The sequence below is a fragment of the Macaca nemestrina genome, chromosome 6 (genome assembly GCF_043159975.1).
Source record: "Macaca nemestrina isolate mMacNem1 chromosome 6, mMacNem.hap1, whole genome shotgun sequence".
NCBI classification, from domain to species: domain Eukaryota; kingdom Metazoa; phylum Chordata; class Mammalia; order Primates; family Cercopithecidae; genus Macaca; species Macaca nemestrina.
Window position 1 is genome coordinate 180,775,310 of NC_092130.1, and position 17,273 is coordinate 180,792,582.

The following is a 17,273-nucleotide window of genomic DNA, read 5'->3' on the forward strand; positions in this document are numbered from 1 at the left end:
CCACACGGAGCGCTTATCTGCTGACGGCCTGGGGGCCAGAGGCTGCCCAGGACAAGTCTGGGTAGCAGAGGGAAGGCGCTGGGGTGAGGCAGGAAGAGCTGGCACAGCTCTAGGGGTCACCAGGGACTAACGAGGTGGCTCCCTGCAGAGACCAGGTCCCCAAAAGTTGAGAACAGCCAGGCGGATACGTGGCGCCTTGTCGGTGCCACGCGCCCCCAGCATGCGGCCCGGGGGGTCTGGACTCTGTGCCTTCACGCTGCTGGCCTTGCTGGTGGGCAGAGCCCATCCCTGTGCACTTGTCGGCCGGGGCCCGGGGCCAGAGCCCCACATTGCCCGGAACAGCAGCGGGATCCCGGTGGTCAGCCTGCAGTGGCTCCCTGTGCGGACCCCCTTCTTGGTGGCTGTGTGGACCCTGGTGGCCCTCTTCTCTCTGCTGGGTAAGTGCCTGTGCTGGCTCGGGGCTTCCGTGCCTGTTTGGCCTCCAGAAGGGGCGGCTCGGTCAGCAGGACTTTTCTGGTTTGGTTTCCCGATTCCTTGTGTGTTTTCAATCTTCTTTGAGTAAGCGCTGGTCCTCTTGTGGCGAGTGAACCACCAAGGCCACCGCTGGGCCTCCCTCCCCGATGCCCCTCAGAGACCCAGACGCCCTCAGCTCTCAGTCCACACGGCCGGCCAGCAGGGTCTGGAGGAGGGAGGCTGTGCCTGAAAACCTGTTGAGCCTCTGAAGGGACTTTGTGGTGAAATGGCCACCCAAGCCCATGCCGTCCAGGCTGCACTGCGCAGGCCCAAGGGAGCCCATCGGCTGCCGTCAGAGAGGGACCCCGGAGCCTGGCCCCGCCTGGCTGTGCGCAGATGGCCACCAGAGGTTGTGATCCCGTGTAGGGGAGGCTCAGCCATTGCCTTGCAGCTCTTGGTACATTTGTTTCCAATTTTATTTTGAGTTTGCGGAGATTAATGTCAACCACTCACCACTCTCTAGTCCTAAGAAAGCCGCCCAGTAACTGCAGAGAAAATCATTCATCTCTCGGGGCAAATCAGATTTGGGGCTCGGTATCAACCTTAACAAAGAACTGATCGCCCAGCAAGGACTAAGATGAAGATAAACAAAGAGGGCATGACAGTTAGAGCTGATGCTGAGGACCTCTTCTTTACACAAAGAATTCACCCAGCTGGGACGTCCCTGTGGCACAGCATCTGCACTCAGGACTGTCGCCCGGGACCAGGGTGGGAGGAGGAAGGGGTTTGGGGGCTGAGGACCTGGCTCCAGCCCCACCTGGACACCGGGCGCCATGTGGTCTTTCTAAATGTTAGGACCACTGACCCTCAGGCAATGGTGGGTCAACCGGGAACGTGGGTCAGTGGGAGGGGCAGGTGTGGAAATGGAGGTGGGCGCTTTGCCATTGCAGAGACACCCACAGGCTAGCCTGTGCCATGCCTGAGGGGCCCCAACAGACCAAGGGTCTATTTGCAAAAGGGCTGCTGAGATGATGGAGAGGAGAAATGGGAGAGCTGCAGGGGCAGGAGGCACCAGGAGGGCCAGGGGCCAGCAGCCATAGGGCCGGCTCACGGCACTCAGGGAGCAGAAGGCCCCCCAAGGTGAGGCGGGTACAGGAGCTGCGGTGATGTGTCTGGGGTGTGAATAAGGGGCCAGGGGCCAGGCAGGTGGAGGACAGTACCCCTGGAGGGGCTCGGGGACCTGAGAAGCCAAGTTCAAGGGGGGCTCTGTGCACGTTTTGAAATTGCCAGTAACTGAGGTGTGGGTCGGAGGTGCGGGTCGACGTGGAGAGCTGCTTTGAGGCAGGAGCTGAAACCCTAGAGCGAGGAGGGGATGCCCCGTCACGGGCGCGCGGGGGCGGCTTGACGATGACCTAGGGTTTAGGGAAGAGGAAGGGAGGGTGGCCTGGAAGTGGTGAAGAGCTTCGAGATGGGGAACAGGGAAAGGCTGTGGCTTCCAGGAGGGTTGCAGCCAGAGACAACGGCTTCAGGGCTGGGTGCGGTTAGGAGGCCCCGGGACTCCACTGTGAGAGGAGGATGGTGGGGCACACCCATGCTCAAGTACAGCCCTCTCCTTGACCCCGTAAGACAGGTGGAAGACTCACAGGGAAAAGGCCCCAGGAATCCCTGAACCATTGCTACGGGTGCGGCTGTTCAGACAACAGCAACTGCGGGAGGGGAGCACAAGGCTCCACCTGCAGCCATGCTGTCTCTGGGATGGACTCTCTGGGGGTCTGGCAGGGCTGCAGAGGCCTCCTGGCTGCTGGCAGAAGATAGCTGCAGCAACCTCGCTCCCAGGCCCCTCGGGGAGGCAGCCCCTCAGCCACAGGCGAGCGTTGCTGGGGTGCAGGCCTGCAGGGGCGGCGGCTGGAGGGCAGGTGGGCCAGGCGGGCACCGGTGCTGTCTCCTGGCTTCCCTGAGCCATGGAGCCATGTCCTGCCTCCTGCCAGCCGCTGTGGGTTCCTGTTTATGGCCTACGGTATGTGCGAGGGTCACTAGCGGCTGGGGTCGCTGGACGCTGGGCGTGTGAGCCTTGGACCTGAGTAGATCCTGCCCAGCTCGAGGAGGGTCACCGATTCCCGTCCTCGGTGTGAGAGCCTCCACGCCAGGCTGCACGCTGCTCTTGGTGCCAGCAGGTCTGAATTGTGGGTATTCTATGGTGTCTCGTGGGTTTTAGGTTTTAGTTTCCGTCTTCCCATCGCTAATGAACCCATTCTCGTCTTTACGGATGTTCCTGTGACTTGCCCGCTTGAGTCTTCCGTCCACTTCTCTCTCTCTCTGTTCTTGGTGTTCTCTGCGTGGCCTGGGCACTCGCTGCCCTCCGGTGCCGTGGCCCAGTCATTGTTCTTGGCGTTCTCTGCGTGGCCTGGGCACTCGCTGCCCTCCAGTGCCGTGGCCGTCATGCGCCTTCCCTGACTCTCACTCAACTTTCACTCCCATAAAATCATGTCTTTTGGTTAAACAGGGTTTCTTACTTTTAACGAAATCAAATTCATCAACCTTTTCCTTTGTGGTAATGTAATTTGTGTCCTACCTGAGAAATCTTCCTACCTGGGCGCCTGCTCCTTTTTCCTGTGTAGACACTCAGTGGTGCCAGCACCCTCAGTTTGAAAAGGCGGCCCTTCCCAGGACTCTCTGTTAAGAGTCTTTGTTACAAACCCTGTGTCCACATGCCCGTGGGCCTCCTGGAGGGTTCTCTGTTCTCTTCAGTTCTCGACTCATCTAACCTCATGCCAGCGTGGGACGGTCTCCACACCGTGGTTTTACAAGGTGCAGTGCCAGGCAGGCCACACTCCCCTGCCTCCCTGTCTACAAGGATGTTCGGGGCGTTCAGGGACTTTGGTCTGTCTCCATCAGGTCCGGGATGAGTTTGCAAAAAATCGGTTGGGATTGCATGGAATCAATAGCAGAACATATTTTTACAGTGTTGAGTCTTCCAACCCAGGAACGTGCCGTCTGAGCTCATTTTGAGGGCAAAGCACAGCCCTTGCCATAAGGGGAGGGTTCGCTGGCTGATCAGCCGGCATTAGGCACCTCCCACTCCTCACAGGCATTAGGATGCTTCGTCTTCGGAGGCTCGGGTTAGGCCTCTGCGTGAGCCGGTGGACACTCAGCAGTGGCAATGCCAGCTCAGCCCTGGCGGGGGCATTGCCCGGCCACACGTCACCCCCATCCCAACACCCAGCCGCTTTGCTGATGGCTCACTGAGCAAGCTGTGATGGGCGTCTGGTCTCCTTGACAACGGACGGATCCTCTGCTGTGGGGTCCTCTGGGGGCTGCGGAGCGACTCACAGGCCTCAGTGTTCTGTGCTCGGTCCGGTGGGTCCCCGACCCCCAGACGCCACCTCATCCACGTTTCCAGGACTGTTCTTTTCAAGTACGTGAATGTCTGACTCATAAACCCTTACCTGTGTATTTATCAATAAATTCTATCTAGCCCCAAAGGCAAGATTGTATTTGTACTGATTCACAGCAAGGTTTTAAATACAAATCCCACAATGATTTGTTGCTCCTTTACAGACTAAAATGTAACTATAGCCTCAGCTAGAACTAGCTCTAGCCTAACTCCTGATTAAACACATTTTAAGCCCTTTTTAAAAATCAGGTTTTGCGGATGAATTCTGGAAGGACATGAACACTTGAACCATAGCAGTTATAGCTAGAAAATGTTTTCTTCCTTAATCGTGTTAAGACCTCCCACAGTACTGACAAAGGACTTAAAATTTCAAAAACTTTCTTAAGACGAATTTCTCTAGCTTTTTATTATTATTATTATGAGCTAACTATGAGATCTTATCACAACAATTGCTCCCACCCAGTCCCTGATGAGTCAGAGCCTGCGCTGGACGCTGCCGCCCCAGGATCTCTCGCGTCCTTAGAGATCCAGGCACGGCTCCGCTGCTGCCCCAGACCTGGGATGGCCCTGGGCCTGCAGCTCACCCAATGCTCCCAGCACGCCGGGACCCCTCTGAGCTCCCCCAGGCCTGCCCAGGGGCCAGACGCCTGAGGGAGCCCAGCAGCTGCACCCCACAGGCAGCTGAAGCTGTTAGGGTCCCCATGCCCACACCGTCCGCCAAACTGGGTGTTCATCATTTTCGTCTTTTCCACACTTTTGAATAAATTCCTGAGCAGCACATGATGCTGTTCTTGTGTGATTTAAAACACTTTTTCAACAATGCGTTGAATGTATCTTCTTCAGTTTTCCTTCGGACTGAACAATTCCTTCGGATTGTTCAATGCAGCCTTTTAAAATCCCACTAATTACTTTCCACTCATCACGCTATTGCGTGACCTCTACACCACTTACTGTCCCGTTAGTTAACACTTAAGCTGTTCTCAATCTTTGGTTATTACAGACAATGCTGCATGAGGTTTGTAAATGTCTCCTTGTGCACATGGGTGTTGTACGTGCACGGATATTGTGCAGGCTTAGGTACTGTACATGCAGGGGAATTGTATATGCATGCACATTATATACGCATGGATATTGTACATGCGTGGAAATTGTACACGTATGTGCATCCAATTCTTGGACATTGTTATGGGCTAAATCATGTCCCCCAAAAATTCCTGTGTTGGAATCCTAACCCCCAGAACCTCACAGAATGTGACTATATTTGGAGATGGGGTCTTTGCAGATATAACTAAGTTACATGAGGGTGGGCCCTAATCCAGTCCAACCCATGTCCTTATAAGAAGAGGAGATGAGGATACAGGCACACAGAGAGGGACGGCCCTGTGAGGATGCAGGGAAAAGGTGCCGTCTGCAAGCCCAGGAGAGGCCTCAGGAGGAACCAACCCTGCTGCACCTCAGTCTTGGACTCTACCCTCCAGAATTGGGAGGAAATAAACTTTCGTGGTGTCAAGCACCCGGCCTGTGGTACTTTGTCAGGAAGGAGTGCCAGGCTGCAGAAGGCATGCCCTTCAGTGCAGTGAGATTGCCAGGCCCTCCTCAAACCAGCTGTGACTGTTCACCCCCATCGGCCCCTTTTACTTCATATTCTTGCCCATGTTTTAGTCTTTTTAGATTTTCAAATGTTTTCCAATATGATGAGTCTGAAGTGGTGGCTCGTTAGGTGAGTTTTGCAGTTTATTATGGGGTTTTCCATTAGACACCGAAACCAGAGAGAATAAGATTGTGGCCCCTAAGGCCCCTCACTTCCCACTGGGATCTCCAGGCCAGCTTTGCTTTCTCCATTGACTCCAGTCTCTCTCCCTCCCTGTTTTGTGCCACTACCTGTGACAGTGTTGGGGACGCCTATCCCGTGTCCCCATGGACCGAGGCGATACACTGGCTGTGACGGTGTTGGGGACGCCTATCCCGTGTCCCCATGGACCGAGGCGATACACTGGCTGTGACGGTGTTGGGGACGCCTATCTCGTGTCCCCATGGACCGAGGCGACACACTGGCTGTGACGGTGTTGGGGACGCCTGTCCCGTGTCCCCATGGACCGAGGCGACACACTGGCTGTGACGGTGTTGGGGACGCCTGTCCCGTGTCCCCATGGACCGAGGCGATACACTGGCTGTGACGGTGTTGGGGACACCTGTCCCGTGTCCCCATGGACTGAGGTGCTGCTTTACGGCATGACGTCACCCACTCTCTGGCCCCTCGGCAGGCTCTTCTCTGCGCTTTCACCCGGGGCTGTTTCCTTCAGCCTAAGAATGCCCTAGTTATGTCTTGTGGTACGGATCTGCCTTGGCTCATCCGAAAATGCCTTTACTTCTCCTTCGTGTCTGGGGTGCTTCCGTGAGCACAGGACTGCGGGCTGGCAGCTTTCTCTCCTTTCCCCACTGCTGAGATGCTGTTCAATCTTCTTCAGGCTCCCATGGTTTCATTGAAAGTCAGCTGTGAATCCTTCGTTGCTTCTTTGAAGATAAGTTCCAAAAACAATTTATAAATGTAATACAATTCCAATCAGAATCCCAATAGGATTTTTTCAAATAGAAATGAACAGGCTGGTCCTGAATTTTACAAGGAGGCATAAACGATCAAGAACGGCCAGGATGAGTGTGCGAAGAGCACACCAGATGCCAAGATTTATTACCAACCATTTATTAAGACAGTGTTACGTTGGCTCAGGCATTGGCAAACAACATCATATTCTTTCTTCAAACAAAAAATGTGGGTTGCTTGTCTTTTTCATATTGATTTACAGAGTTTTGTTTTTCTGCATACAATTTTTTGTAAGTTTTATGAGCGGCAAATGCCTTCTGGTCAAGATCTTTTTTTCTCTCATTTTTACAGTATGCTTTCTTAAAGAGAAGTGTTGAAAGCTGGAAAGTAATTTACTGTTAGACCTATCCTTTCAGTTTTTAACTTTTTATTGATGGTATTTTTCAGCTATTCCTCCTCCCCTGGAGATTACATGGGTGATACTTAGTTATTGTCTTAGCAAACTTGTATGCTTTTAGCCAGTGAATTATAAGCTATTGGGTAATATTTAAAGTGTGTGAAATAACACCTCATCCTGGGAGGGGTCACCTTGTTGCTTAAAGGCCCCTGGACCAGCTCTGCCCAGAGTAAGAGCTCAGTGTCTTGTTATCAGGGACAGAGAGGACCCTCCAGTCACACACTGCACCCATCACTTGGGTCACAGAGGTGGCCCAGGGCTGTCCCGTCACCTGTAAAATAGTGCAGGAGCAGCACCTGCTTCACCGGGTGTGCTGCAAGCAAGTGGACGCAGCACTCTGGGAACCCAGCCCTGCACGCGCAGCACCCCCGGGGTTGTTCTTCTTGTGGGGCAGGCACACAAGAGTCTGGAGTCCTCCAACCCAGCCCGGGGCTGCTGGGGCCACATGGAAATGTAGCTGTGCACCTCTGCAGGGGCCTGTGTTGGCGCCATCCCGTCATCCGTGTGGGGAGGGACCTGGCACCCACCAGCCATGCATGTGCAGCCTGGCACCAGTGGCTGGGGCATCTCCACCCTGCCCCGCCTGCCTAGTGTTCTCACCTCTCGGGAGCGGACACACCCGGGCTCTCTTCCATCTGGGAGAGGACTCCGTCCCGGGGACTGGTCTGCAGGGCCTCTGGGCAGCTGGTACATTTTCTTCATGTACCAAAACACTGAGCACAAGTGTTTGCTTCCCTCCTGTCTTTCCCTTTGAACTGGCGAAAGGCCCACGGCACAGCCACAGCCGCGATGCTGGGAAGGGACTCCAAGGACCATTGTCTTGCTGATGGGGAAACTGAGGGCCCTGAGTCTGCTTCCCCAGACCCCAGAGAGGAAGAACTGGGGTTCAAGAACAGGGCTTCCGTCCCCGGGTTTGGGGACCCCGTCTGGAGTCTTATGCTCATGCCGCCTTTCTTCTGGGGTCACTCAGAGACCCTGGACCTACAGCTGGGATGGCTTTCTCCCCTTTCTGGAACCTCACAGATGAGCAGAGAATACATTTTTTTTCAAATAATTATCGTACCTTGTAAAAGAGCCTGGTGAAAACAAAAATGAACAATGTCCCTTAAACAGAGGTTTGGGCAGGAAGGAAACACGCCCTGCACATCCAGGGTTTGTGGAAGACGACACATCGCCTCGTGTCCTGGCCACAAGACTCCTCCCCAGGCTGCGTGCGCTGCGGGGCCAGCCGGGGGCCGCTCCACCCAGACCTCGAGTTTCTGCCACAGGAAGGTGCAGGGCTGCAGGCCGAGGCGGAGAGACCCGAACATCAACCGAAGCAGCAGCTCGTGTCACGGTAGAAACCCGGACAGCTGACAGGTCAGCCAAGGATCGAGGAATGGCTAAATAAGCCCAGTACCTTCCAGAACGTTCCTGCCTCAGAAGATTATACAGCCAGTGAGGTAGACAGATGGTAGATAAACATAGAGATGAAGAGACATAGAGATAGAGAGAGAGGCAGATATACGTAAAGATGAAGATACGGGTGATTCATGGATACAGAAATCAAGACGGATGATAGACCGATGGGTAAATGGACAGATGAATAGATGATAGATGGACAGACAGGAGGGAAACTGGTTGGGAGATGATCAGGTAAGTGGTCGATAGAGGGAGGTAAACAGACAGAGGACAGACACGGACAGATGGATACAGACAGGTGATAAGACGATAGATGATTGACAGAAAGCTGGGGCAGAGAGAGATGGCTGGACGTAGAGGGCAGGCAGTTCTGGGCAAGGCCTTGCAGGGCAGACCCCACGTGGGCACTGCCTCCTGGGGAGACTATAGATGTGATCCGTGAGAGCCCAGTGACCCTTCAAGGATGTTCACAGTCTTACAGTCTTAATAACTGCATGAGAAAATGAGATGGCCATGTTAATAAGCAAAACAAGCAGCTTAAGAAGCTGGACAGGCCGGGCACGGTGGCTCAGGCCTGTAATCCCAGCACTTTGGGAGGCCAAGGCGGGCAGATCAGGAGGTCAGGAGATTGAGACCATCCTGGCCAACATGGTGAAACCCTGTCTGTACTAAAAATACAAAAATTAGCTGGGTGTGGTGGTGCACACCTGTAGTCCCAGCTACTCAGGAGGCTGAGACAGGAGAATCGCTTGAACCTGGGAGGCAAAGGTTGCAGTGAGCCGAGATCGTGCCATTGCACTCCAGACTGGGCAACAGAGTGAGACACTGTCTCAAAAAAAAAAAAAAGAAGCTGGACAAGGCCAGGCATGATGGCTCACACCTGGAATCCCAGCACCTTAGGAGGCCAAGGTGGGAGGATCTTTTGAGGCCAGGAGTTTAAGACCAGCCTGAGCAACATGGCGAAACCATGTCTCTACAAAATAAATAATAAGAAGAATTAGCCAGGCGTGGTGGCATATGCCTGTGGTCCCAGCTACTGGGGAGGCTGAGGTGGGAGGATGGCTTGAGCTCAGGGTGGTCGAGGCTGCAGTGAGCTGAGATTGTAGCACGGCACTCCAGCCTGGGTGACAGAGCAAGACCCTGTCTCAAAAAAAAAAAAAAAAAAAAAGCTAGACAAAGGACAGGAAATGCCAACCCACAGAGGAGTAATAAATATTCCACCAATTAAAATGTACCACGTGGTGGCCCCGCAGAGGAACAGATCTCTGACTGCTGTGCTCCCTGAGGCTCAGGACGGTGAGAATCAGTGGAGCCTCATGGAGCCTCGCTGGTTTTTGAAATAATGAAACAGACGACATGACACGCTGGCATGAAAAAGGAGAAGCACAAATGGTTGATGCTGGAAACAAAAATGGGAGCGAAGGGACCCGGCAGAAACTCAGTATCTCCGTGTGTGTGTCCTGCATGCATAACTCATGTACAGGTGCACATATATGTGTGCACACACACAAAACGAACAATTTCCTCGCAAAATATAAGCTGTCAATCAAGAAGACGTGAAATCCAAACCGTTTTATAACCACCGAAGAATGGGATCTGTTATTAAAATCCTGCCACCCTCCAAGGAAACAAAGCCCCTCCTGAATCGTGTTTATAGCCGCGGTGGCCCATCCTCCATGAGAACCACCAGAAAAGGGGCTGGAAAGGCAAAAGCCTGCTCAGCGTCCAGGGCGCTGGAGGAAACAGACTAGAGGTGAAGCCGCGTCCAGGCTGCCAAACACTCAGCACCTCTGTGGGCCTTTGAGTCCTTGGTCCCTGACTCACACCCTGAAAGTGGCAGGAGAACCAGAAAGGTCTGCACTCTCCAGGACCCAGGCCACAGGGTTCGCCACCATCCTGCCCAGACCAGGCCTTGTGACTCAGTGTGCCCCACGGTCCAGCAGCAACGGTGTCCCAGGAGCTGCGGGAAGGGCAGAGTCCCAGGCCCACCTGGCCCTGCTGGGACAGAATTGCATTTAAATAAGATCCCTGGGGTTCAGGGCATACCGTATTTGATTATCACTGGATTTAGGGGTCTGCCCAGGCCAGCTCCCTGCCAGACGGAGAGGAAATTCTTTTCCAAGGAAGGTAAAATCACCCAGACCTCTCAAACCAACCCCCATTTACTACAGAAAGGGCCCTCATGACTCCTGCACTTACCATCATGGGTGGCAATGCAGGTTGTCCAAGCAGTGTGGTGGTCTGGGCAGTGTGGTGGTCCAGGCAGGGTGAGTGGTTCGGGCAGTGTGGTGGTCTGGGCAGTGTGGTGGTCTAGGCAGGGTGAGTGGTCTGGGCAGTGTGGTGGTCCAGGCAGGGTGAGTGGTCCGGACAGTGTGCTGGTCTGGGCAGATGAGTGGTCCAGGCAGTGTGGTGGTTCGGGCAGTGTGGTAGTCTGGGCGGGTGACTGGTCGAGACAGTGTGGTGGTCCAGATAGTGTGGTGGTCCGGGCAGGGTGAGTGGTCCAGGCAGTGTGGTGGTCCAGGCAGGGTGAGTGGTCTGGGCAGTATGGTGGTCCAGGCAGGGTGAGTGGTCCGGGCAGTGTGGTGGTCCAGGCAGGGTGAGTGGTCCGGGCAGTGTGGTGGTCCAGGCAGGGTGAGTGGTCCAGGCAGTGTGCTGGTCTGGGCAGATGAATGGTCCAGGCAGTGTGGTGATTTGGGCAGTGTGGTAGTCTGGGCGGGTGACTGGTCCAGACAGTGTGGTGGTCCAGACAGTGTGGTGCCCCAGGCAGGGTGAGTGTCCAGGCAGTGTGGTGGTCCGGGCAGAGTGAGTGGTCCAGGCAGTGTGGTGGTCCGGGCAGTGTGGTGGTCTGTGTAGGGTGTTGGTCCAGGTAGGGTGGTGAGCCTGGCAGGGTGAGTGATCTGAACAGTGTTTCGTCTGGGGCAGAGGTGAAGGTGCTGGCAGAGACATCAAGCTCCGTCCATTTTCCTGGCAGTGCTGTTGAGTACGGCTAGAGGATCCGAGGGTGTGGTTTGACCGACCTCAGTGGGACCTTGATTGCTGGGTGTTGTCCAGAAACCCGCGGCTCCTCCCACTGGCCTTGACCTTGGCTGGGCTGGGGGTTGCTGGGCGGCGGGGGCAGGCGGTCACGTCTGCTGGGCTGGGGGTTGCTGGGCGGCGGGGGCAGGCGGTCACGTCTGCTGGGCTGGGGGTTGCTGGGCGGCGGGGGCAGGTGGTCACGTCTGCACACAGGTCCACCCTCGCCACTGCTGTCCTCACTGGATTCTGCACAGCCGAGGACTTCACAGCCCTGACTGCTGCCCTGTATCTCAGTGACGTGATGTGCTCATGTTGGTTTTTCCTGTCTTTTTTTAGACTTAATCAGAAATAAGGTAGAAGGTCAGAGTCCGCAGCAGAGAGGCACAGAGGGGAACGGCAGCTCCTTGGGTCCCACGGGGCTGCTGCCTGCTCCTTGGCGGGACGGCGGAGGCCCAGAGTGGCACAGACCGCCTTTACCGAGGGCAGAAGGAGGCAGCCCCGGGGCGTGAGGGCCACCCCTGCTGATGCTACCCTGCGCCCACAGGGCCAAGCTCCAGAGACGTGGAAGTCCTGCCCTGGCAGAGCAGCCTCCAGAGGCCAAGACCCCGGCCTGGCACCCCAGGCTGGGCACAGCGAGGAGAGAGACTTCGACACTCTGCATTAAGATGGTAGCTCGTGGCCGGGCACGGTGGCTCATGCCTGTAATCCCAGCACTTTTGGAGGCCGAGGCAGGCAGATCACGAGGTCAGGAAATTAAGATCATCTGGTTAACATGGTGAAACCCCGTCTCTATTAAAAATACAAAAAATTAGCCAGGCGTGGTGGCGGGCACCTGTAGTCCTAGCTACTCGGTAGGCTGAGGCAGGAGAATGGTGTGAACCCAGGAGGCGGAGCTTTCAGTGAGCCGAGATGGTGCCACTACACTCCAGCCTGGGCGACAGAGCGAGACTCCGTCTCAAAAAAAAAAAAAAAAGAAAAAAGATGGTAGCTCGTGAGCCGACACTTTTCCGCTCCCCTCACCCGCCTGTGCTGCGTCTCAGCATTCCTTAGGCTCTCCCCTCGGGGGACTCACATGTCCAGGGTGTAGAAACACCTAGAAAGGCCCTGACTCAGCCAGAGTGTCCGGCTGACCCGTCATCTTCCAGGGAAGCCGTGGATCTGGTGGCTGCAGCCCAGCCCCGTCCTCACCATCCAGGCCTGCCTGGAACCCAGTGGCTGTCAGGCCAGCCGAGACCAGAAGCACATGTGGATCCAAGGCCCCGCTGCAGTCTGCAGAGTTGCAGCTCTGGGCGCTGAGCCCTCACAAGCCTTGCTTGTCACCTCCTCCCAGTGCTACCAGCCAGACCCCAAGGGCCCAGGACCCTCCGTGTACCCATCCCCACCTCTCGGCCCACCCCTCCCTGGCAGTCCCAGCACCCCGGGTGGAAGAAGGTGCACCCTGGGTCAGGCTTCGGCCCCTCCGAACCCCCGTCCATTTCTGGCTGTTTTTCACTGCCCTCTGCCTGCCTGTGCTGTTCTCTTCACGCCGGCCTTTGGGACGGGAGGGAGCCACCCATGGCCCACACTGCAACTCCTGCGACCTCCGCGCAGCCCAGTATGGACACGCACCTGGATTTTGTTTGTACTCAGGAGAGGCTCTGCATTTTAACTACCTTGCACGCAGTCGGTTTCTTTTCTAAAGGGAGCCTGTGTGCGCACAGGCATTCCAGGGAGCGTGACTGTCGACTTCACCCTTGTGTTCGAGTCCCCGTCAGGTTCTGGCGCACAGAGGTTTATGGGGGGGGGACTCACACCTGAGGGCAGGGCTGGGCAGCGGTGATGGGCACTCTGGAGCCCATCACCCCCTTGGTGTCAAGGCCCAGGGCTTGACGTGCCCACTATGGGCCAGCTGGTGGTCAGGCTCCTCCCCCAGCGGGTGCCGGGCTACCCTCCTGAGGGCAGAAGCAACTGTTAAGAGCCTCATCTCCGCAGTGTCAGCCACCAGCCCTCCCCAGCTGTGGAACAGGGGTTGGTCCCCATGGGGAGGGGTCCTGAGCGGCCCCACCACACCCTGAACCACCTGAGCTTGTGGCTGCGTGGAACATTCACAGGACTGCAGTGTGAGGAGGCGGCACCAGTCGGGGCGCCGGTGAGGAAGTCGAGGCTGCTCTGCAGTTAACCAGCCTCAGCGAGGTCATGGGGCAAGGAAGCCACCCTGTGACCTCAGAAACCCGGGTTCATCCCGTGACCCACCCCCCCATTCATCCCATGCCCCGGCCCCCACCCCCCGGTTCATCCCGTGCCCCGGCCCCCACCCCCGGTTCATCCTGTGACCCAACCCCCATTCATCCCGTGACCCAGCCCCTACCCCCTGTTCATCCCGTGACCCATCCCCCCATTCATCCCCTGCCACGGCCCCCACCCCCAGTTCATCCCGTGACCCATCCCCCATTCATCCCGTGACCCGCCCCCCCAGCCCCGGTTCATCCCGTGACCCAGCCCCCACCCCCGCTTCATCCCGTGACCCAGCCCCCCACCCCCGCTTCATCCCGTGACCCACCCCCCCACCCCCGCTTCATCCCGTGACCCACCCCCCCACCCCCGCTTCATCCCGTGACCCACCCCCCCACCCCCGGTTCATCCCGTGACCCACCCCCCCACCCCCGGTTCATCCCGTGACCCACCCCCCTATTCATCCCGTGCCCAGCCCCCCCAGCCCTGGTTCATCCTGTGACCCAGCCCCCACCCCCGCTTCATCCCGTGACCCAGCCCCCACCCCCGGTTCATCCCATGACCCACCCCCCCATTCATCCCGTGACCCGCCCCCCCAGCCCTGGTTTATCTCGTGACCCGCTCCTGGTTCATCCCGTGACCCATCCCCCCATTCATCCCGTGACCCAGCCGCCACCCCTGGTTTATCCCGTGACCCACCCCTGGTTTTTCCCGTACTTACCCCCAGCACTGGCACCTCAGTGCTGCTTTTCTATTTATAGTTGCCTTGTTGTAAGTTGAGCATAATTTTACAATCTACCCAAAATTCCTTTGAAAAGCAGATAGGTGTGTACACCCTAAATGAATAAAATACAGTGCGATTTGGTGAAAGGTAATGGCTCGTTTATTTTCCTTGCCATAAAAATGCTACAATCACCCTGAGTGTAAACCTGGCAAGCAGCTTACGGGGCAGGGCCTCACTCGGCTCTCCCGTGCACTCCGCTCCGGGTGTGATGTTTGGAGATTTGCATACGAGGCTCTCAGCCAGGAAGGAAATGACCAGGAATCCCTGAATGTGGCACCGATTTTCCCCATGTTATCTGACTCCTGATATTCCCTGAACTGTGTGACCACTGCTTGTAGTTCAGTCTGTAATCAAATACTTTGTAAAGACTGTCCAAGTGATCCCAGATCCAAAAGGAAACTTGTCAGAAATGCGAGGCCGTGGATTTGTTAGAGATGTGAGGCTTGTTAGAGATGGGAGGCTGTAGGCCTGTTAGAGATGGGAGGTTGTGTGCCTGTTGGAGATGGGAGGCTGTAGGCTTCTTAAAGATGTGACACTTGTTAGAGATGTGAGGCTGTAGGCTTGTTAGAGATGTGAGGCTGCATGTTTGTTAGAGATGTGAGGCTGTAGGCTTGTTAGAGATGGGAGGCTGTAGGCTTGTTAAAGATGGGAGGTTGTGTGCCTGTTGGAGATGGGAGGCTGTAGGCTTCTTAAAGATGTGACACTTGTTAGAGATGTGAGGCTGTAGGCTTGTTAGAGATGTGAGGCTGCATGTTTGTTAGAGATGTGAGGCTGCATGTTTGTTAGAGATGTGAGGCTGCATGTTTGTTAGAGATGTGAGGCTGCATGTTTGTTAGAGATGTGAGGCTGCATGTTTGTTAGAGATGGGAGGCTGTAGGCTTGTTAGAGATGCGAGGCTGCATGTTTGTTAGAGATGCGAGGCTGCATGTTTGTTAGAGATGCGAGGCTGCATGTTTGTTAGAGATGCGAGGCTGCATGTTTGTTAGAGATGCGAGGCTGCATGTTTGTTAGAGATGCGAGGCTGCATGTTTGTTAGAGATGTGAGGCTGCATGTTTGTTAGAGATGCGAGGCTGCATGTTTGTTAGAGATGTGAGGCTGCATGTTTGTTAGAGATGCGAGGCTGCATGTTTGTTAGAGATGCGAGGCTGTAGGCTTGTTAGAGATGTGAGGCTGTAGGCTTGTTAGAGATGTGAGGCTGCATGTTTGTTAGAGATGTGAGGCTGCATGTTTGTTAGAGATGGGAGGCTGTAGGCTTGTTAGAGATGTGAGGCTGTAGGCTTGTTAGAGATGCGAGGCTGCATGTTTGTTAGAGATGTGAGGCTGTACACTTCTTAGAGATGTGAGGCTGTAGGCTTGTTAGAAATGGGAGGCTGTAGGCTTGTTAGAGATACGAGGCTGTAGGCTTGTTAGAGATGCGAGGCTGTAGGCTTGTTAGAGATGCGAGGCTGTAGGCTTGTTAGAGATACGAGGTTGTAGGCTTGTTAGAGATACGAGGTTGTAGGCTTGTTAGAGATACGAGGCTGTAGGCTTGTTAGAGATACGAGGTTGTAGGCTTGTTAGAGATGTGAGGCTGCATGTTTGTTAGAGATGTGAGGCTGTACACTTCTTAGAGATGTGAGGCTGTAGGCTTGTTATAAATGGGAGGCTGTAGGCTTGTTAGAGATGTGAGGTTGTAGCTGCAGTTTTCATTTTTCTCTGACTGACGCTATCACCTGTCGCTGAGAGATCAGAAATCTCTCTGTCATCATATGGTGTTTTCTCTGCCTCTGAAGTTACAGCCACTGTAGCTGCTTCTCCTGGGTCCACCGCCCTGAGTCCCCTCACAACCCGCCCAGCGGCCCTTTATTTCTCTGGTCAAGCCTGGGTCCTGGATGTGACATCTTTTGATGAAAATCTTTTGTATATATCTTATTTATTTATTGGTTTGTTTTTGAGACAAAGTTTCACTCTTGTTGCCCAGGCTGGAGTGCAATGACGTGATCTCGGCTCACTGCAACCTCTGCCCCCTGGGATTAAGTGATTCTCCTGCCTCAGCCTCCCAAGTTGTTGGGATGATGGGCATGCATCACCATGCCCAGCTAATTTTGTATATTTAATAGAGACAGGGTTTCACCACTTTGGTCAGGCTGGTCTCAAACTTTTGACCTCAGTTGATCCACCCACCTCGGCCTCCCAAAGTTCTGGGATTACAAGCATGAGCCACCGCGCCTGGCCTCTTAATGAAAATCTTCCAGCTTCTGGGGCTTGCTCTAGGACAGGAATGAAAAACCATGGATTCTGGTGAGGTAACCAACTGAGAGCCACTCAGAACTGAGTATCACCTAAATTTAGAATATCATCTTTTTTTTTTTAACAAGATCTACTATAAAACTTTCCATGCATGCACTTTTTGTTTAACAGCTTCATTAAGGTATAATTGACATACAATAAACTATATAAAGTGTCAATTTGATGGTTTGACATGTGCCCACACTGGTAAAACCACCACCATAAACAAGATAAAGAACAATTTCCATCCATCCAGAGATGTCTCGTTCGCCTTTGCAACACCTGTCTCCTCCCAACCTCCAGGCAGTCACTGATCTGCTTTCTGTCACTATTGACTAATTGGCATTTTCTATAACTTTCATAGAAATGTAATAATACACTAACTACCTCTCTTTGGTTTGCCTTATTTCACTCAGAAAACAATTTTGACATTTATCTGTGGTTTTATATGTATCAGTATTTCATTCCTTTTTAGAGCTCAGCTGTGTACCATTGTATACCACAATCTACTTATCCCCAGACCTGGTGAGGCACATTGAGTTGTTTCCAACTTTGATACTAATTTAACACCTCCAGGTTTCTTTGATTAGGATTAGCATGGTGTGTTTTTGCCCAGTCTTCTATTTATTGCTTATTTGTGCCTTTATATTTAAAGTGTGTTTCTTGAAAGCGGCACACAATTAGGTTTTGGTTCATTTGTTTTATTAAATCTGACAACTTTGCTTTTTAATTGGGATATTTAGATCA